This window comes from Neofelis nebulosa, chromosome 5, assembly GCF_028018385.1.
Source record: "Neofelis nebulosa isolate mNeoNeb1 chromosome 5, mNeoNeb1.pri, whole genome shotgun sequence".
Taxonomy (NCBI): Eukaryota; Metazoa; Chordata; class Mammalia; order Carnivora; family Felidae; genus Neofelis; species Neofelis nebulosa.
The window spans coordinates 51,209,272-51,231,248 of record NC_080786.1 but is presented as its reverse complement, the minus strand read 5'-3'; the positions used below and the strand labels follow the sequence as shown (position 1 = coordinate 51,231,248).

Below are 21,977 nucleotides of genomic sequence, written 5' to 3'. Positions count from 1 at the left end.
CTGATAAGAGGTTCTGATGTCTCTCTGCAGCCACCATGAGTCACGGTGAGAGTTGGAAAAGGAGGAAGAGGAGAGGGCTGGGTGGGAGCAGCTAGTGGAAAGATAAACAGAGACCATTTCTCTTGTCTCTGTAGTGCCAGGTCCCGTAACCCTGTGTAAGTCTCGCCCAGTACCTCACTGGGGAAAGTACCTTCCCTCTTGTTCTGCCTGACTTCCGTCTGGAAATGAGTATCATGTTTGTCTCATGAACGCCTATGTGCCTAGCACTTTTACCTCTCAAAATATTGCACGAACATTTATTTGAATGCCTTCCACGTGCAGTGACCATGCTAAGCAATGTGCACCTTATCTCATTTAAACTCTGCAACCTAGCAGTAAGTCCTGTTTTATCTCCTTTTTTGCAGACCGGGGAACTACAACTTAGAGACCTTAGCCAAGTATCACTAAGGCCATCCAGCTAGTGGTGTAGTCCTGCAAATCATCAAATCAAAGCCAGGTCTGTCTCATTCTATGCCCAAGTCTGGAGCAGGCATGGTTACACTGCTTCTGATGCATTCGTGGCTCTCTTTCATACAATGCATACGTTTAGTATATAGTATCCAGGAGCTTGATAAATGCTTAAGTACCTAAAGCAGGCCAATAAGAGCTGGATCTGGTCGCAGGTGCCAGAATTCAGAAATGCAGCTTTGGTCACTTCCCATCGCCTCTTTGGCTCTATTTCCTCATCTGTAAAATGGAGGCATGAAACAGATGCTCTCTAAGGAGCTCTAAGCATTCTGTGGCTCTCTTCCAATGCTGCAGTGTCCCTGAGGTGCTGCCAGGAAACAGACAAGGGCCTAAACCAGAGGAGCTCCAATCTCCGCGGACAGCCCCCGGCCCCAAGGCTGGCTGGCGCATGCGCCGCCACAGGCCGCCAGCGCCCGGAGCCTCTCCACGCATGCGCCAGCTCTGGTCGCCGGGGAGGCTGTGCAGGCATCGTCCGCGACTCCCCCCCACCCCCTGAAGGAATCAGTGTACCCCGCGGGGACGGGGTGCGCCTGCCTGGACCGAGCCCACAGGGGAGGCGCCTGGCCCTCATTAGGAAAGGCCAGAGCCTCTCCCCAGGCCCCTGGGAAAGCTGTGCCCCGTGCGGGAGGGCGTGTTCCGGCCCGGACGCCCTCGCGCTGGACGTGCCGGGAGGCACAGAGAGGCCGTTATGTCCGAGCACAGATGGAACCGCTCTCGCGCCGCTGGGGCCTAGGGCGTGGAGGAGGGGAGCTCCCGCCCCGCCGACGCGGAAAGCGGGGCGGGTTTTCTTCTCCATTAAAATGAAAATTTCTAACGTCACGGAAGACTTTTATCTGGCGAGGGGTGGGGACTGGGAGTCGTGAGGCGTCACCTGATAGTACAAGCTACTCAAGGGCAGCAGGCAGTGCAGGGAGAAGCCCGCCCATCATTCCTGCTTACGGATGAATAACAAAACCCAGGCAGCTATTTTTACACACTGGTTGAAGCGCGCGCGTGTTGGGGTGACAGGGGAGAGGACGTGGGGGAGAGAACACGTGCAGCCTTTTCCCTACTCATCCTGTGATCTTATTCCTCTTCCTGCTGCAGAGTCCCTCCTCAGAACTTAAGAATTTTTAGGGTTTTTTTTTTTTTTTTTTTTTTTGAAATCAGAGAAGGAAAAAGGATGGGAATCCAAGTTACCTGCACGGCGAAAGCAAATGAGATATCAGCATTTTGATTTTGCCCTTGTTGATCCCCTCCGTCCTTCCTGCACTTTGCTAACTTTTGATGTCCAAGTCGGAGGTTATCCGGCCTCTAGGCCAGTTGCAGGTGGGATGGCCTCTAGGAGGTTTGGATCAGTGGGCTGGAGGGGGCAAGAAAGTGGGGCCCTTCCACCAACTGGCTCTTCAAGTTGTCACTGTTAAGTGAATGACTTTGTCCTGCTAGGACTTAAAAGTCCTGCCTCCCCAGACAGGAATTTTCAGGCCATGCTAAGTGCTGGAAAGGCAGAAAGTTGTCCAGAAAGGGTGGTTGCCTTGGATTTTCAGCTGGTCTGAGCCAGCCAGAGTCTGTGTGTTCGCTCTGCTCTGTCAGAATAAATGCAGTGCTGAGCTCACCACTCCCGGGGGATGTGATGTGGGAGAGAGCTGCTTGCGGAATCGCTGCTGACATCAATTCATTTCAGATTACTCAGTTTACTTTGATTTCGTTTAACTTCATTCTATTTTCTGGAAGTCTGGAAAAGGAGATACTAAAAATAATTTTAAAAGTTAAACTGGGCATGAAATAACCCCTAAAATTAAAGCAAGGTTGTAGAGGTTTGCTTAGGTGACTTAGTTTTCTGTTAAAGAATTATGGAGACAAAAAAAAAAAAAAAAAAAAGCAAAAGAAAACCTTCATGGAGGAGGAGAGGATACCTGGAAACCTCTTTGTTTAATTTGTCACTTCTAAGATTCACCAGATCAGAATAAGTATATAGGGTGAGAATGTGTGGAGCTGGTGAAAGGGGGTGGGGGTTAGTTTTAAGTGTGCTTCATCTGTGACTAACTAATGTCTCCAACAACGGGAAGAAAGTACTCTTTGCCCTTCTGCAAAGGGAAGTTAGAATTCAAAGTTATGGAGAAGCCACCTCCCCTGAAAGCCTCCACTGCCTCCTAGGTTCCAGCACAGCTGGGCTCTTTGATATCCGTCCACATCTTCCAATGGCAGGTTCTTCCTTGACAGGAAGATGGTGTTTTATTAAGGAGATAATACAGTTCAGGGCTCTTTTGTAACAGAAAACCCCCAAACACCCACATTATCTGCATGCCAGTTCCTTCTTAGACAAGTTTGAGGGGAGACCCTCGAGGTATCATTATTACTGTTTTCACGTATGTGTGTTAATTTTGTTTTTAAAAATCATAGGAGAACTTCCATATTTGAATGGATGCAGAATGGGGTGCCTTGGGTGGCTCAGTTGGTTGAGCAGTCAACTTCGGCTCAGGTCATGATCTCGCGGTTCATGAATCCGAGCCCCGTGTCCAGCTGTGTGCTGACAGCTCAGAGCCTGGAGCTTGCTTCGGTTTCTGTGTCTCCTTCTCTCTCTGCTCCTCCCCTGCTCACATTCTGTCTCTCTCTCAAACACAGAGTGAAAAAATTAAAAAAAAAAATTAGATGGATGCAGGCCTGAGAGCTTTCAGATGACCAAAACAACTGGGAGCAAAGCCATCCACATATATCTCAGGGCAAAATTCTCTGCTAGCCCTCTCTCCTCCACCATGCACTCTACTTCAAATGTGGGCAAGTTGCTCTCCTCTCTAGTCCCTTTTACCAGCCTGTCACTCTGTCCATAACAATTAAACCCAGGTCTGCAACTCAGAAAACCAGGCTTCTGAAAAGATTAGGTCTCCCGAGAGGTTAGTGTCAGTAATCTGCCCTTGTGGAGAGTCTGTCGGATATCGCATTTATTTGTAAGAAAGGAAACACAATCTAAACCGTCAGAGTTCAAAAAGCAGTTTCTGTTTTGCAATATAGTACCGGAGAAAAGGGTTCCGGAAGTGGCAATTTAATTTGTGTCTAATTTCAGCCAAGTAATTGCAGACTGCTTCCAGCTTGAATGAACAGTGAGGTATAGCTCCCAGTAGTTACTTATTTTAGTGGCACTCCCTCAGGATGAATGTTAGTTATTTTCAGTTGCATGTGGGAAAACCAAGGTCCGCGGCCAAGCTGTGGCAAGTTGGCTCCGCGTGTGTGAGCTGTCAACCACAATACTTAGTTCCACTCAGATTCATTTCTAATTTTCAGTTGGCGTGTGACCTTTTTCTCGTTCATTCTGGGGTCCCGATCACTTCCTCTCTCTGCCTCCCCACCTTCCCACCTCTGTCTACCCACACAGGCAGCTTTGGGCTGAATCCACGTAATAATAACGGCGTGAGTGCCAAGTGGGTTGTACAAAATCCTTAGGGAGAGATGTGAAATGAAGCACATTGTTCTTCAGGGCTCTTCGGGACCAGAGTGTACCCATCAACAAAAACAACCTCATAGGCAGTGAAATTGTATGTCTCTCTCTATAATTTATGCAGAATGGGATGATGCTGGGATTGTGTCTTAAATAGCTCTCATGTATGTGGTAGGCAGCCTCTAAAATGACCCCAGTGATCATCACCTGCGAGTATTCACACCCTGTGTAAACCCCCTCACCTGTGGGCATGTGGGCTGGACCTGGTGAGTCTCTTTCAACAGAATGAACAAAAGTGATGGGATGTCATTTCTGATATTAGATTACAAAAAGACCGTGTCTTTCTCTCGACCTCTCTCCCTGTTTCTCTGTCTCTGTCATCTGTCTTTCTCTCTCTCTCGTTCTCTCTCTCTCTGCCAGCTGCCAAGTTGTGAGCTGCCCTATGGAGAGGCCCATGTGGCAAGGAACTGATGTCTCTAGCAAGCAGCCAGCGAGGACCTGAGATTGGCCAACGGCCAGGCAAGTGAGCCTGGAAGGTGATCCTCCCCCAGTCGAACCTTGAGGTAACTGCAGCCCTGGCTGATAACCTGGATTGCAGCCCGTGAGACCTTGAGTCAGAGGACTGCTAAACCATGCCTGGATTCCTGACCCGCAGGAATGGTGAGAGAATACATGTTTGTTGTTTTAAGCACCTAAGTTTTGGGGTGATTTGTCATGCAGGAAGAGAACCTCTAATACTAACACCAGTACCCAAAGCAGGTAGTGAAGGGCCTACGTGACCCACCAGTGGCGTCTCCAGTCTCACCTCCTGCTATAGCCCCACCATCACCCATGGGCCATTACTTTTTGGTCACACCTTATTCTTAGGTGTCTTCGTGTCTCTGTATAAGCTACTTTTTTCTGCCCGAAACAACCAGTCTCCTCTTCTCCAGATAAATTCTTGCTTACCCCTTGACACCTGGCTTAGATGTGCCTCCTGGAAAACCTTCCTGATTCAGTCAGGCAGAGCTCCTGTCCCTTGCCTTGGGGACACGGCACCTTGCCCCTGCCTGTGCTGTAGCACACCGCACTGTGCTATCCTGATTGATGGGCCTGCTAGGCTGCAACTCCTGGGGGGAAGGACACTTTCCTTCACCTTCCGGTCCCTAGTGCCTAGCATAGCATAGTGATAAAACACCGCTCCTGAGATGGGCCAGTGGCTGTTTTGTAGAAGCCACGATCCCAGCAGGAGGGCATCTGGTAGCTAACTGAATTCCTAGCTGATGCGGGAATCTTATAATAGCGTCCCCTAAGTGTGTAGTAAAAGAATATGTGGATTAATCGGACAATACCTGAATTTTTTTTTTTTTTAAATCTTTTTTCAACGTTTTTTATTTATTTTTGGGACAGAGAGAGACAGAGCATGAATGGGGGAGGGGCAGAGAGAGAGAGACACAGAATCCGAAACAGGCTCCAGGCTCCGAGCCAATCGGCCCAGAGCCTGACGCGGGGCTCGAACTCACGGACCGCGAGATCGTGACCTGGCTGAAGTCGGACGCTTAACCGACTGCGCCACCCAGGCGCCCCGGACAATACCTGAATTTTGAGCACTCAGCACATCCAATGCTATGGCAGCTCACAGTGTTGTTAAGCCCTCTTGGTCTCGACCCAACCCTTCAGCCCTTCAGTTAAGGTCATGGGAGCTTGGAAGTTGACAATCCTGTAATCTGAGTTGTTAATCACATTTCAACTCATGACCTTTGAATTGATATGTTCCAGGCATCACGGACGTTCCTCCACTTCATTTTTAGAGAAAGCTAGACAGAAATCATGAAGGCATCCATAGGGACAAACCTGAAAAAGAGAACGTTGTATTTGTATCTCAGAGAGTAATCTAGCCCATGAAGAGAGGGCTTATTGCTGGGGAGGTTGTTGGAAGATTGTACACGTGTGGAATACACTGTAAGCCTATCTGTTCCATCACCACGTTGTGACAATTGTTGGTCCTAAATAGAATTTTGCCCCTTTCTCTCCTTCATTGGTCTCCTCCTAGTCTTGAACTCACCTGTAATGGCTTCCTAACTGGTCTTATGACATCCACTTAGGACCCTTTCCAAGTTTTTCTCTACAGGGCAACATTTTGAAATGCATATTTGATCACATTGCCCATCCGCTTAAACACTTCGGCACCTCCCCTGGCCAGCTCTGCCTTGAGCCCAGCCTTGTGGTGTATCCTGCCCGCCTTGCTGTCTGTGCTCTGGTCACACTTGAGTCTTTTCATGGCTTTGAAGACACAGACACCATCCCACCGCAGGGAGACCCAGGACCCACCTGGCCTAGTTAATCCTATTGTTCCTTCAGATTTTACTTCACTCATCATGTCCTCAGAGATTTCCCTGACATCTCTTATGAAACCAAACCCCTTATTACAGTCTCACATTGCAACGTCACATTAATTCGTGTAGGTATTTGATCAAGGTTTCTCCTTTTCTATTGTGGAAGTTCCATGAGGGCAGGGACCATGTCTGTTTTTGCTGACACCGTATTTTTGGTAGCTGGCCTGACCCGGCAAAGGGCAGGCGTTCAGTTAGTATGTGTTGAGTGAAGAAATGAATTACGAGTGCTACTGAGGGTGGTATATGGGGGAAATGCGGGGCAAATGGGCATTTAATGGAACCTAAAGCTGGGGCACAGGAAGAGAATTTGAATGTACACCATCCTAAAAGAGGATGTTGGAGTTTCTTTAGACTAATTATAAAATTTGCAGAGTGCACAACATCTGTAGTTGTGTGTAACTCCCCTTCCCCCCGGGCCGAAACAGCCTCAGGGAAAACCACAGATTTCAGGTCAGTCCTCGCGCCCTCCAGCCACACTGCTCTGCCTCTGGGGGTGGGGGTGGGGGGTGAGGGGGGGGTGGCATTCGTGCCAGCTCTCCTTTGCCAAGGGGGAAGGGCTGACTTGGGCAGAGACCTGTCAGGCCCCCTTTCTTAGGGGCTCCAGTGTTTGCACCCTTTCTTGAGTGGCATCTCTCCTAGCACATTGGTAGCAGGTAAAGTCCCTTCACCTTATTCCTGAATCTTCAACTGACAAGCGTAGGGCCTGCCAGTGGTTTCATTTCCCAACTCCTGTTTCTTCCAGAGCCCAGGCAGCTTGACAGGACTCACTCAGGGCGGCAGCCATTCTTCCGACAAATATTTACTGCCAGAGAGAGAGAGAAAGACAGAGACAGAGAGACAGAGAGGGAGAGAGAGAGAGGAACAAGATGATGCCCTCACCCCAGGAGCTTGTCATCTTCTGGGTTCTTTTCAGCTACCTTCACCTCGGCTGTCAGGCCCGGGCTGAGAATTTGTCTTCTCTACACTAATTTTTGCCAAGAGGCAGGAGTTTAGAAGAACGTTAATCTGTTTTCCTTCCAGCTTTGCCTACACAGATGACAATATTATTACTCTCAGGCTTTTAAAGTGAAAGTCAACACAGAGATCACAGAGTCCAGGAGGGCTCCTGAATCATTTGAGATAATTATTTTATTTTATTTTTTTTCTTCTTAGGTCCTCCATATCTGTGAATCAGCGATGTGGGAAATGGGGGCTTCAGAAAAATTAAGGGAGGCTTGAAGTGAGCAAAGCTGAGCAGAGTGTGGGCAGCAGCCGAGGGCTGCCACAGTGGGAAAATCAGGCAGTGCGTCATGTGAGGGAGCTCCTGGTGGTGTCTGCCTCTTTTAGCAGCATCCACATAGGCTGGGACAGTCAGATCACTGTGCCTTGGGCAGGGATGAAAACACCCAGCACTGCCAGAGTACTCCAGAGGGGTGTGGTATCAGGATGGCCTGTGCCAGCCTCATTTATTTGCCTCAGTCATTTGAACAAAGCAGTTGCTGGACTAACTGTGCTGTGGCAAAAACCCACGACAAATCCAAATGTCTCTTTCCTACTGCCTTTGCTCCCACAGCACAGCGCTGATACCTTCTTAGTGGAATGGACCTCATCCCATGGCAATTGATGGATGAGCTGTCCCTTTCCTGGGCTGGGGGTTCCTCCAGGCAGGAATCTTGGCTTGGTTTCTTCCATGTCTCCAGAGCCCGGCACAGGGCCGGGAGTCCAGTAAGTTTCTGATGAATAAATGAATGGCTGTATGGACATATGGGATGCACATGAGGCTCCTGTAGTGGGAACATGTTTCATAGTACAGTAATCTGTTGGTTCCCTACAGCGTGTAGGACCCAAAGAATGAACAATTTGTCCTTTCTAGGAAAGGCATGTTTCCTGTGGGGACTGCATAAGGGAAGGTGACTGCAAGTTGAGGATCAGGGCGAGCAGAGGTAGACAAAGGCCCCTGGAAAATGACACAGAAATGGAGGGAGACTCCAGGGCATCCAGGCGGAGCTCTGATTCTCCAAGAAATCCACAGACAGTGCCTGGGAACAGGGCTGGGGGAGGCGGGTTCTCAGGGAGCCATATTTCAGTTTCCACAAAGACCCCCAGGTGGACTCCCACGTTTTCCCTCGTCTGTCCACTAGGGGGCAGGCAGAGGCAGGAGAAGAGGTGAGATGGTGGCCAGTCGGCTCCCAGGCTGGGCTCATCAGGCAGCAGTACTCCCAGGCTCACGTCCAACACACTGGGCTGTTTGTATTACTCAGACAACAAGGCCAGGCCTCTCTTCCTGCCTGTCGTGGCCTCTGTGATTTTATATGATGTGGCTTGTGACATCAGATACCACGCGACCATGGTAACCAAAATATACAGCCTTGGTGTGAATGTTAATAAACAGGAGAAAAAGTGATCCCCGGTTTACTTCTTTTACTGACCATTTGTGGTTTTTCTACTCATGTCTCATGTATCCTTTATTACCAGAACAATCAAGGTGTACCTGAATTCCACCACTTTTTAAAATGAAAGGGTAAATGAGGAAAATGTGCCCTGGTCTCCTGTTCATCTAGCCTTGAAAATAGCAACTCATTTCCTCACGTGCGAGCGACCACTTCCTCTTGAGATCCTGCCCAGCCCTCCTCTTGTGTACCAACACACCATTTCAAGGGAAAATTATTTTCTTGATAATTCCCACATGCCTTGGAAAGTCACTTCCTCCTAAGAAATTCCAGGTGATGGGAACCCTTAATTGGTTTAAGTTTTTTCTAATCACCAAGGATTCAATAAAAACACAACTTTCCTTCTACACAAATCATCCTCTCATAGAAATCAGTGGGCCCATAGATACGGGCCTACAATAACCAAACTGAGCATAAAGGAATACACATTTCACCAGGCCAGACCATAGAAATGAGAGTCTCTGTGTAGAAAGGAGAGTTGCTTCATACAAAACCGGAGGATTTCATAGTAGCATTCTCCTGCCTGCAGAGAATGTCTGATTAGAAGCCCACCAGTGCCGGATAACCTTAATAGAAAGCTTTGCTTTAACGAAGTTAAAGACTCTTCAGTGAATCGCATCTTTAATTGGAATGAGAACAAACCAACCATGAGCCAAGGCGAATGGAAGAACTGGCCTAAAAGCAATGGTTTTCCAGTGGAGTCAGAATTCTTCTGCAAACCTTGCATGCTGCAGTCTTTTTTGAACGCTACCCCTGATTTCATTCCGATAGTAATCACAGTTGAGAGATATCTTTTGAAGATAAAGCATGATGCCGAGTTACTTTAATGGTTTGCAAACTGCTCTCAAGAATTACGTAAAAAATATGCACTTCCAACGATACCATGGATTAGTTCATCTAAAATTGTTGGATTTCCAATTAAAAACATAAACAGGCTTGGATATATTTGGACACAGATGTTGCTGGAGTTTCCAGATTCCATTGTTTAAAGGTATTCCATAAATATGACAAAAAGAGTGGAGAAGGCATCCATCTGATTGGGTATTCAGGCTTACAAAGAAAGTAATTACAAGGCCAGAGCCTGGGAGTTGGCCCCCATTCATCTAAATTCCCTTTCACATATCAACATAGCTTGACCTTGATTTTTTAAATGTAAGTAAGGGACATTGATGTAGCCTGAATAAACCAGTCTTTCAAATATTCTGAGGAGTCTGGAATCAGGAATGACATACACTTGAAGGAATACTCTTAAGTAAATATGGTGGTTTTAAAAATAATGTCTTCCCTTCCTACTGAGCTAAATTTTGATCTTCTTTCTAGGGAACTTTTGTTTGCCAGGTCCTTTGGAGAGTGCTGGCTCTCCCTGCCCTCCTGTTTCTGAGTCTTCCCACTGACCTTCCCACCAGGCCCTTGGTGTCTCCACGGTGGCCTCACTGGTCTGCCACCATCTCTGCTGCCCAGGCGACCTCCAGCCTTCCTCGCCTTTCTCTGAGGGCAGGGGCCTCTCTACTCTTCCTGACAAAGCACTTTCAGTCAACTCTTGGATTTCTTCACGGGTGATTAAACTGTCTGTGTGTATTCAGGACCCTTCTCCTCTTTCTGTGTCCGGCTGCTGACCTCTCTCTGAGTTCATTGTCAGAGGAGAAAGTGCACAGGGCAGTCCATCTGACTACTTGTTAGTAGCTCTGGTAAAGATTTGGTCCTGGAGAACGTTTGGGCTGTTGAAATATTAGTACATCTTCAAAGCATCTGACTTTTCGCCTGGGTAGTTTTCTGAGTCGCTGTTACCGAGTGAGGCAGACGCACCGGAGAGGAAACAACACCTGATAGCCTGTGGGTTGTAACCACTAGCATCTGCCTGGAACCTCGCCAATGTGGGTAGTTTCGCCATTAAGCTCCACAGGGCTCCTCCTAGCCCGTGATTCCTAATAAGAGTAGGTATGGTCTTTTTGCTTGGAAATAGGAAAGAGAGAAAAATGAAGCACAGGGGGTTTTGTTCAGTGACCAGAAGACAAGCCAGGACTAACGCTTTAAGCCCAAACCCTCTTTACAGAGATTTTGGCCGCAGGACACCTAACCCCCCTGTAACTCTGGACTGCCGGGGGAAACTCACCTCCCACCCGCAGGCTCATGCTCCAAGGCCCAGGTCATGTGAGAGTTCTGCCGCATGCAGGCATCACCCCTTTCACCGAACATTGTTGCACATGCCTGCTGTGCCTCTCAAAATGACATTTTTGTCATTTGCTTATTTGTGCACAATTCCTATCACTCTCACCTGACTGCAGGTGTTTGGAGCACGGGGATGGTGCCTTCTGTGTCTGCATGCCCCGAAGCACGGGACACGGTGAGAGTTTTAGTGAAAGTACGAGGAAAGGGAGGTGTGATGGATGCTTTCCTCGCCTTCTCTGACATCCTTTGGATGCCACCTTACTTACCTATGATAACTGTATCTCCCCCTCCCCAACTCCCCCCCCCCCAGCATTTCTCAGCATTATGCTCAGCTTCCGCCTGTTCCGTAATGTACCATTGGTGTGGCCTGTATTTCAGTTTTGCTCTTTGTGCATCTAACCTTTAAATGGCTGCTGGGTCAGGGCACCTGGGTGGCTCAGTCGGTTGAACAGCTGACTCTTGATTTCCACTCAGGTCATGATCCCAAGGTCACATTCGGCGTGGTGCCTGCTTGAGATTCATTCTCTCTCTCTCTCTCTCTCTCTCCCCCTCCCTAAAATTAAAAAAAAAAAAAAAAAAAAAAGAATCTAGCTAGCTAGCTAGCTGCCCTGTCTTTGCTATCTGTCTCATTCTGTAAACTCTTAGGGGACCGAGGTTCCATGGAACTCCCTTGACCTATATCACTGGACAATAAAACCACCAGTGGCTGGACTCTTGAGGGACTTCTGGAGATGGTGGTCTTCTTTCCTGGTGGTCAGAAAAGTGAATCACTCACTACAGCTGATCGTTGATCCTCTTAGAACTCACGGTTACCGGTCTGGGAATTTGTGTTTGTTCCCAGACTACTGCACCCTCCCTCGTTATGAATCGCCCACATACATTTTGAATGGTGTGGCTGCAAGTGGGTTGCCGAGAGACCAGAGAATCATTCTCTGCAGGCGAGGTTTCTCAACAGGGGCACTCGGAATGCTTTGAGCCTGACGACTTAGTCGTGGTGGCTGCGGTGCGTGTGTTCTGGAAGCTGGTTAGCAGCAGGCCTCGTCTCCACCCTTAAGATGCCCCACAAGCGTCCCCCAGTGCAGCCACTGAACGTGTCTCCTGGCTTGTCAAAGGTCCCCTTTGGGAGGGGAGCAAACACGCTGGTTAGGAGCCAGTACTATGTGGGATGAGGACTGGAGGGAAGGGAATGAGCATCATAACCAGGGGTTCTTCCTCTCTTCCCAGTTTTTATTGGTTTGTTTTTGCTTCTGTTTTTTAATGTAACCAGCGTGATGTTCTGCCCTAGTCATTTTGGGGCGAGTCTCCCAAATGCATTTAAATTTTACACTACTTCACCACTTTGTCCCCCTTTTCCCCCTAAGGGCCTTTTTTTTTCTTCCCCCCCCCCCCCCCCCCCCACTATTACCACTGGGCTGAGTCCTGCTTTCTGTGGCTCAGTCCCATCTTGTTTGGGGAATTCCGGTGGCTTTCAGAAAACTTTGAGGGGCACATGAGAAACTGTTAGGAGGGACAGCTAGTCGGAGGTGGCAGGGCCACCTGCTGTCCCAGAGCCTGGGGGGCACTGTGCCTGGGGGTCTGCTCCTCCACTTCCCCCATCCATGAACTAGATTTCTGTCTCTTCCCTGGCATTAATAAGCTGTTGGGGCAATAATTCACACACACTGAACTTACCAGAAACTAGGCTTACAAGCCAGACAATAGTACTGCTTTAAAATGTGCATCTTTCTGGAGCTGTGACCGGGGTTTGGAATGCAGGGCGGGCAGCATGAGATGTGGTCCAGAGTGCACGTGGGGCCCCGGGGCCAGTGGGCTCCAGGCCCTGGCTGAGTGTCTGGCCCCTTCTGTCTGCCTCAGCTGCCAAGGAGATGACCCCTGTGGGCTGGCTGGAGAGAGAGCTGGCAGGCGGAGATCTGAGAGGAGAGAGAATGGAGAGACAGCATGATCTTTAGAAATCATTTACAGTTTCTGCTCCATTTAAATGTCAGTGTCCTGAGGCCCAGTGCCTGTTGCCTGTCCTGAGTGGACACCTTCCCAGCATTGCCTCCCGTTACCAGGATGACCAGGAAACTGCAATAGGTCTGGCAAATGTGACATTAGCACAGAGGGAGTGGAGTGGGGCAATCTCATGAGATATTCTCTCTGGGCTGTGGAAAAACCTGATGAAATCGCCTGGCTTCTGAGAAAAGCTCATCTCCCCAGAGATGGGAATTGCCCCTTGCTGCCCTGAGAGAGCTGCTTTCTTGCCGAAGGGGGCTGAGTGCCCCGGCAGGCTCTAGTTCCGCAGACTCCCCTGCCCTCCTTCCCTTTCGGATCCCCCTCTTCCATCCTCACACAATTTACTCGGGGGTCTTGTCACCCACATTTGCTAACACTGAGTCTCCCCGGAGTGCCTCTTGGCATTCTGTGCTTGCTTAGCATAGCTTCTAGAACTCAGTGATCGGTAGGGACTTCTAGCCATGCAGCTCCAGGCTCATGGCTGCCCTGAGCAATAACCCAGATTGGGTTTGTTCTCCAGGCTTGTCCGCTGGCCATACCCTGCGGGATACCCCTTCTTTGGAGAGGTCTTCTCCTTGATTGGTGTCAAACTTTGATAGATATTTCTTCTAAGTGGACGGCGAATGCCTTTGTAAAGTTTGTCATTTCCCCTAACAGAGAGGAAAAAGTAAGGAACGTTGTGGCCTCCATGTTTTCAAGCGATGAAAGCAGAACACCGTCTCTTTTTCCATGCTGTCAAGGTTCCTGGTGCTGCCTTTTGAGTTCTGTCCACCAGAGGCTGTCTCTGGCTCGAGTTCGGGTAAGAGTGCAGCCCCCGTAGGCCTGATGGCCGGCCCTCAGGGTGTGGAAAAGCATCGGCTCAACCAGCTTTCCTGTCATCAACCAAGCGGGGCCATAAACTAGCCACACCGAGAAGGCCTTCTTGCCACTGAGTCATTCTGGCTCCCATTGCTAGGCCTTTGTCAGAGTCCTTTATTACTTTTGAAACTGTTATTTCTTTGGAAATAAAAGAACAGCGTGGCCATGGTTAGTGTTGCTGGTAAGTTCTATTACTAGAGGCACATTTACTGTAATAGAAAAATATGAATCTGATCAGTGTGTTACGAAGCCTATTACTGCCACAACCGTCATCTTTGTCCCCGAACACCACGGTACCTGCACTTCAAAAGCATGTTCTTCAAAAGCCATTGTGCTGGGGAAACAGGATGAACAGTGCTTATATGACGCTGATTTCCTTTAAAAAGGAAAGAGAAGAGAATGAAAAACAGCCATGCAGTTCCAACAGGGCTCTCTGCGAGCATTTCCACACTGGTCTGCTTCCTGGTTGGTTTTGGTCAGGGATGCTCCATATTTTCTCTGTGTATTTAATTCACATGGTTTCATGTGAATTGTTCAGCCCTAAGTCAACAGTCTTCATGTCTGTTTAGGTTAAAGGCAAAGTGCCTTTGCCTCCTTACAAGTGTCTCTGCTTTGGGGGCCTTCCATATTTGGTATGAATATCCTCTAAGGACACGAAAAAATGTGGGATAGGGGCCCGGCAATGGGGTCTTGGATCCCTAGGATCAACATGGAGCAGCTTTGTGGATCACTAATTTTACTCACAGACTTTTGGGAAATGTTTTTGTATTAAATGGTGATGTAACAATGGAGTAGAGCACTCCGTTTCATGAATTTAAAGGTAATGCACAACACTTCAAAGACATGTTATGCTATGGCTAATGCCATTAGGTACCCTGTCAGGGTCCTGCAGTGGGTAGTGTTATGGGTTGAATTGAGCCCCACCAAATCTGTTGAAGTCCTAAACCCTACTACCTCAGAATGTGAACCAATTTGGGCAAGAGAGTCATGGCAGGTGTAATTAGTTTAGGGGGGTCATACTGGAGTAGCGTAGGTCCTTACAAAAAGGGGGACATTTGGACATAGACACGCACACAGGGAGAATGCCATGTGAAGATGGAGGCAGAGATGCGGATGATGTGTTTACAAGCCAAAGAGTGCCAAAGATTGCCAGCAAACCCCCAGAAGCTGGGGAAGGGGCCTGGAATATATTCTTTCTCATAGGCTCATAAGGAACCAACGGAGTCAACACATTGATTTCAGACTTCTGGCCTCCGGAACTGTGAGACAATCCATTTCCATTGTCGAAGCCACTCAGTTTGTAGTACTTTGTTGTGGGAGCTCCGAACAAACAAATCCAAGGTATTTTAGTCTTTCCTCTTGCTGAAGATGCTTCATTGGCAGAGTCTGAGAAGTGCTGAACTGAGTTGTGGAAAGAGCTCAATGTTAGGGTCTGCTAGATCCAGCTTTGGACTCTGGCCACACCACCCACAAGTCACGTGGCCTGGGGCATGGATCCCGATGTCCTATTGTGAGCATTACATGCGAGGCCTCATGTAATAATACCAGCAATGCGACCGGGCAGCTCATTGGGCTCTTAGTAGATGTTATTCTTGTTTGCCCTTTCCACTTTGCCCTTCCTGCTCCCAGGGGTCATTTTGTCTGAGAGATGAGGAGCTCGACTTGTCTCCAGCCACACCGTGAGCTAGTGCAAGGCTGGGTATCAAATTCCAGGCCACTCGACTCCGTATGTGCACTGTGGTTCCCCTTGATGTTGTCTTTCAGGTCTCCCTCCAATAATAAACATTCTCTGCACATTGTCTCCCACAAACAGTTGCAAAGGTGATGAAATGGGTCAGCTTCTAGGCCCGGATGCTCTTTATACCACCTGGTGAGAAGTACCTTATATGGGAAGGTTCTCACACCACCCAGAAAGCCTTCTTAACAGGAGAAATGCCTCTGCTTTATTTTATTCTCTCTACATATTAACATGTAATGGTTAGCATGAGGTAATGACTACCTCATGAAAAGATTATATTTTGTTCAACAGTGTTTTGCAACATTCATTACAGGATAAAAGGGCTTGAGCCTTTTAAGAAGAAACCAATTGGGATCCGAGGGCTGATCCAAGTTGTAACAACTGTGGAGGCCTGTCCTGCAGGAACTCCAATGGTCCCTTTTAATAAGGATTGATAAGCAAGGGATTAGAGCAAATTAGTTGGTGGTGACTAGTTCCTGATGCAAAACGGCCTGAGTTACATTGTCCTGATGGAACAAAGGCATTGGGGACAAATCGCTTTGCGGATCTAGGAAGGTTGCCTAAGTTATGATTCAGTATGGATAAAGATCAAGGTCTGGAGTCAAACCTGCATGGGCCTTGCTCGCTCCAAGGAAGTTGGACACCATCTGGAAAAGCTACAGGGCCCCTTCCCAGAGCATACCCCAGTGCTGCAAACATTTGTGGGACATTCAGTTTTCCCCTTCCACTCACTCTTAGGTCCTCCCACCCCAGGGGAAGAGACATCACTTTCTACCTTATCGGTCCTTAAAAAGAAAGCTAGCTTCAAGGAGTGTTCATGACTTCTTTTCTGCTTAATGACCAGAGCTCACTTGGGAAAAAATTATGTGGCTGGAGTGAAGAATACTTACCGGTATAGTCGTACTGGTGGGGGAAACTAAAATCAGGGCTTACTGAATGCAAAGCACAGTCAGAGTCAGAAAGCCCTGCTGGGTTTTAGGCTGCCAGCGCATGGTCATGGGGTTTGAGTTAGTCACTGGGCTTCTCCCAGCCTCAGGGTCCTTGTGAGCACCCGTGGAAGTAATGGTGCCTACCTCACCGCTGCCTCGTGAACAGTGACAGAGATAACACCCTCCAGCTTCGTGCCCTGTGGAAACCGTCCTAGGAATAGAAGGCGATGTTAATATGATAAATTAATGTAGTGACAAAAATACCTAAGCATTTATATCTTTAGAACTTTGTTCTGAATTTTTGAAAATTTTAATGCATTCTAATAAAAAGTGCATTTCATGAACAACGACAAAAAAAAGGGGGTCCCGTTCTAGTCTGTGTTTGAATTTTCGTATCTAGCAGAAAGCCTAACCTATAAATTGCAAACCAGCTCACAAACGTGTTATTTCACCTGCAGGGTATTAAACAAGTTTTGTTTTGTTTGTGTTTTGCTTTTTTTTTTAGTTTATTTATTTATTTATTTTTTTTTGAGAGAGAGAGAGAGAGAGAGAGAGAGTGGGGGAGGGGCAGAAAGAAAGGGAGAGAGAGAGAGAGAGAGAGAGGAAGAGAATCCCAAGCAGGCTCCTCACTGTCAGCGCAGAGCCTGACACAGGGATCAAACTCATGAACCAAGGGATCATGACCTGAGCCAAAATCAAGGGTCAGATGCTAACCTACTGAGCCCCCTAGGCGCCCCTGTTTTGTTTGTTTTTATTTTATTTTTTTTTTTTCAATGTTTTTTTTTTTTTTTTTTTTTTTTATTTTTGGGACAGAGAGAGACAGAGCATGAACGGGGAAGGGGCAGAGAGAGAGGGAGACACACAGAATTGGAAACAGGCTCCAGGCTCCGAGCCATCAGCCCAGAGCCTGACGCGGGGCTCGAACTCACAGACCGCGAGATCGTGACCTGGCTGAAGTCGGACGCTTAACCGACTGCGCCACCCAGGCGCCCCATGTTTGTTTTTAAAATCAACTGTCAACATGTAAAACTAGAGGATTTCCCATAAAAAAAAAAAAAAAAACCCACTAAACCAAATCCTAGATTTCAGCTTTTCTTGGGGAAATAGAAGCAGAATTGCTGGCACAGCTGATTGGCATTTCCCGCAGCCCACTGCTCCCCACCACCCGCTGGCTGTTTACCACCCCAGGCCAGCCACGCTCAAGGTTTCCATTTCCCTGGTGGCATCTTCCTACTGGGAGGCCTAGCATTTCAAATAGCAACATCCTTGAAAAATCAAACCAGTCAGAGAGCAAATGCTTGATGGATGCTCAAACGGGGTTGGGGAGTGAGGGTATTTGGTCTCTAATCCTAAGCTGGTCTACCTGGCTCAGGTGTGGTGAAGTGGAGTTTCTGTCTTACAAAACGAGCACAGGATCCTTGTGAGGACTCAATCAGTGACATAATTAAACCTTGCAAGAGTCGACACTTGGTAAATGCTAGCTCTGAGCAGGACATCCCAGGCCGCTTGGGGCACTTCTGACAAACATCTGTAGTTTAAACTCACAGTCCAGGGGCACCTGGGTGGCTCAGTCGGTTAAGCATCCGACTTCGGCTCAGGTCATGATCTCACGGTCCGTGAGTTCGAGCCCCACGTCGGGCTCTGTGCTCAGAGCCTGGAGCCTGCTTCAGATTCTGTGTCTCCCTCTCTCTCTAACCCTCCCCTGTTCATGCTCTGTCTCTCTCTGTCTCAAAAATAAATAAACATTAAAAAAAATTTTTTTAAACTCACAGTCCAACATGAGGTCCCTGTAAGCCGCCAAGCACCTTCAAAGGATCAGGCTCAGGAAGAAAGGAAAACAAGGACGCAGGCTGCTCCCCACAAGACTGGAAACCCAAGGTGGACACAGATCCTCAGCATAACATGGACACTGTTTATTTTTGGTGAATCACTCCTGTGTCACCAGGAGTGCTAGAAAGCTGGGGTAAATGTGATATGCCAAAAGATGTCTCTTTGTTTTGACAAGGCCACACGTAGCAGATTTGATGCATACCTGTGTCTGCTCCAAAGAAACATGAACCAGCGACAGCCCAGTGCATCTGCCTGAGTGCTCACCTCCAGTGCAAATACACAGCCAGCTTCCTGCAGACAGCCAGCGACCAGGAGCCTGAAAACCTATAGGAAGGCCTGAGTTTCTCAGGGGTGGGAGGGAGGCAGCCGTCCAGCACCACTGTGACCCAGATTGGGGCTATCTCTAAGGATATCACCAATCCCTAGGAGCCATGCCCGGGAAAGATCTCACTGCTTTCTTCTCCCTGCCAAGGGTTCCGCCCAAGGCGGTTTTATAGGAAGGTGTCTTTCTTCTGAGAAGGAGACTATCTCCGGGTCCAGCAAAAGATGAGTAAATGATTACTGGATGCTGTAAAAGGATCTTGTGAAGTATTTCTGTTGTCCAACAAAAAGGATCTGGTTTTTACACATCTGTCTTTTTAGTTCATTTGTTGCAGATAGAAGGCTGCAAATGCCTTTTAAGGACCAAGGGTAGGGCTTACTTTGGGAAATGGGGTGGCTAAGGATTTGGGATTTCCCCACTGTTTGTTTCCTCCATCTCATGACCTGACAAAACAACCGTCTGAGTCACATAGTGAGTGGACTTGCATTAAGGAAATAATCCATTTGCTATTATAAACTAGGGAGGCCCTTAGGAAGAAAACCAGGCTGTTTCCTGGGTAGGCCTGCCCTAAAGTGGGGCAAATGATACAGCACTGGGGATGTTGAAATGAAGAGGGGTGCATTTTTGACAGGGGAACTTGAGGTCATTTAGGCTTAAGCTGTAACCAAGGCAGAGATTCTGAACCAGGGTGGGAGGGTCCCCAGGGAGCTGTGGATTCAGGGAAGTTAGGGCTGGATCTCCAGATGTGTGTGTATATGCCACAGATTACTTGGAATGTTGTATGAAAGTAGGAGTGGCTGACTTGATGTCAGGGTTTCTCAACTTCAGCACAAGTGACATTTGGGCTGGATCATTCTTTGCTGTGGAGGGCTGTCCTGTGTGCTGTAGGGGGTTTAGCAGAATCCCTGGCCTCTACACACTGGACGCTGGTAGCACTCCCCTGCCTCCCAAGTTGTGACGGCCAAGAATATCACCACCGTCACTGTCCCCTGGGGGCAGAACTGTCCCTGGTCGAGAACCACTGAGATAGGAGAGTCCCTGAGGAGGCAGAGAGGAAGTATGAGGTGAGCCGCTCCCTGGTGAGGCTCCCTCACAGACCTACCCCTTGTTCCTATAAGTCATCACTGTTTTCATACCTCAGCATCAGGCAGCTACTTATACGTTCTGGCCACATGTTTTGTCCTGACAGCTAGTCAAACATTGGAATTTTCTCTTTTTTTTTTTAAGTCTTTTTTTTTTAATGTTTATTTTTGAAAGAGAGAGAGAGAGAGAGAGAGAACAAGTGGGGGAGGGGGGGAGAGAGAGAAGGAGACACAGAATCCAAAGCAGGGCCCAGGCTCTAAGCTGTCAGGGCAGAGCCCGACACGGGGCTGGAACTCATGAACTGGGAGATCATGACCTGAGCCGAAGAAGTCAGATGCTTAACCGACTGAGCCACCCAGACACCCCAAACACTGGAATTTTCTTCAGTGAGGTGGGGAAACAGATAAGTGGATAAGGCTCTTCCTCTGAGAAATATGAGTATCTTTTGGGGGGAGGTTGTAGCCTTGGAGACAGCACAACAGCTACTAGGAGGAGCCTGGGGTCATACCAGCAAGAGCACAAAGGAGAAAGGTAACACAAAATGAAACAAAAGACATATTTTTCCTTAGCGGGTTGTGTTCACTGCTTAATAAGCGAACACATCCAAACTCAGGAGAGGTGCACACCTATTCTGGGACAAGCCCCGGAGCCGTGGGTAGAGGTGGTTGAACAATTTGGTGTGCAGGGAGGTAACCCCCGTGTATGACCACCGGGCCTCTGGGTGCTGGGGCCATCCATCAGTCACAGAGCCGCCGACAGACAGGTGGAGCTGTGAAGAAGTGCATTTGCTCAAACACGGCAAACGGTGTTGGAACAAGCCACCACTTTCTGAAGCTATTACACTCTGTCAAGTCAGGAGCTGAGTCTGGGGGATGCCCAGGTGGCCAGAATTCACTCAAGGTCCAGGGCCTGGAGGAGCTGTGGGATTGTTGTTTTCCCTCATCGAGACAGTAAAGATTGATTTTGGATGTGGTGACTGAGGCCCAGCGTGTTAATGACCGCAGAGGGACGTTCCTTTCCCACGCTGCACTGCACGCAGACAGTAGAACGTAACGTAAGGCCCCTTCGGGCATGACTCCTTCCTCATCACATCATTTACCGGCTGGGGCCCTGGGGCCCGTGGAGGGTGGACGGCTGAGCAAAGGCCTGGGGTTTGGCGCAGGGCCTCTCGGGCCCAGAGATGAGAAGGTCTGCCTGCCACAGGAATAGCCCCTGGCTGCTCTCACATTTGACATCCTGCATTTGGCCTGGGGGAGCCGGCTGGGGACCTCTGATAAGCAAGTCAAAGATTCGAGGCAACAAGCAGCTTGTTGATATCCCACCCTCCTCTCTGACACCAGGAGAGAAACTCACTGGCAAGGGATGCAGCTGGCCTTTGCAAGGCACTGTTCCATTAGAAGCCAGACATCCTAACAAAAGCAAGAATGACAGGAATGAAAGTTTCTGCGCTGACGCACAGATACTGACTGAAGAGGTATTTCTCATGTTGGCTTTGCACTTCTGAGGGCAAATCTGCCAAACAGATATCAAAGGAGATGGGGACCCCAGGCGAGGAGGCACGCACTCTGCACTCAGAGCAGAGAGACTGAAGGAGTCTCTCTCCCAGCTTCACTTTTCCCACCTGCAAGGCACAGGTCATAATGCCCGTGGCAGCTGCCTTGCAGCATGGTTGAAAGAACCAGTTTAAACAGAGGCTCTTGTTTTGTTTTGTTTTTTAATGTTTATTTACTTTTGAGAGAGGAGAGAGACAGAGCATGAGCAGGGAAGGGGCAGAGAGAGAGACACACAGAATCTGAAGCAGGCTCCAGGCTCTGAGCTGTTAGCACAGAACCCAATGTGGGGCTTGAACACATGAACTGTGAGATCATGACCTGAGCCGAAGTCATACGGTTAACTGACCAAGCCACCCAGGTGCCCCCAAACAGCAGCTCTTAGCTTAGTCAACTGCTGGCCAGGTTTCAGTGGGGCTGCAAAGCCCTGAAATTACTAGCACGAGCATTTTGCTTCTACATGATTATGTGCATCTTCCTGGGGAGAGGGTCACCGCTTTCACAATATTCTCAAGAAATATGATTACCCTGGAAAGATTAGAACCATTGGTCTGGATAATGCGTGAACGTGATATATAACTGTTATCAGCAAAGGTTTTGGAGGAGAAAGGGACACAGAGGAGCACCTACTCTGTGTCAGGATGTGTGGGGGACACACAGAGAAGTAAGAAAACATTATTCCTGGCCTCATGGAACATACGACAGATTTTAGACAGAAGACTAAAACATGAAAAATCAAAAAGAAAAGGTAACTACCAGCAAAGCAGCTGAGAGGTC

At 48.4% G+C, this 21,977-nt stretch overlaps 1 protein-coding gene across 6 annotated transcripts in view; it reads right to left on the bottom strand.

The window, feature by feature from the left end:
• Nucleotides 1–2,384: 2,384 nt before the first annotated feature.
• LEKR1 (leucine, glutamate and lysine rich 1) overlaps nucleotides 2,385–21,977 on the bottom strand; it is a 231,856-nt gene continuing 212,263 nt past the window's right edge. For all 6 annotated transcript variants that reach the window (XR_009261914.1, XR_009261913.1, XR_009261911.1 and 3 more), the window contains 5 exons: nucleotides 16,377–16,626; nucleotides 12,567–12,805; nucleotides 11,296–11,434; nucleotides 5,498–5,755; nucleotides 2,385–5,253 (listed from right to left, as the gene is read on the bottom strand). The gene's annotated coding sequence lies outside the window, so the exon portion shown is untranslated. The remainder of the gene's footprint in view (nucleotides 5,254–5,497; nucleotides 5,756–11,295; nucleotides 11,435–12,566; nucleotides 12,806–16,376; nucleotides 16,627–21,977) is intronic.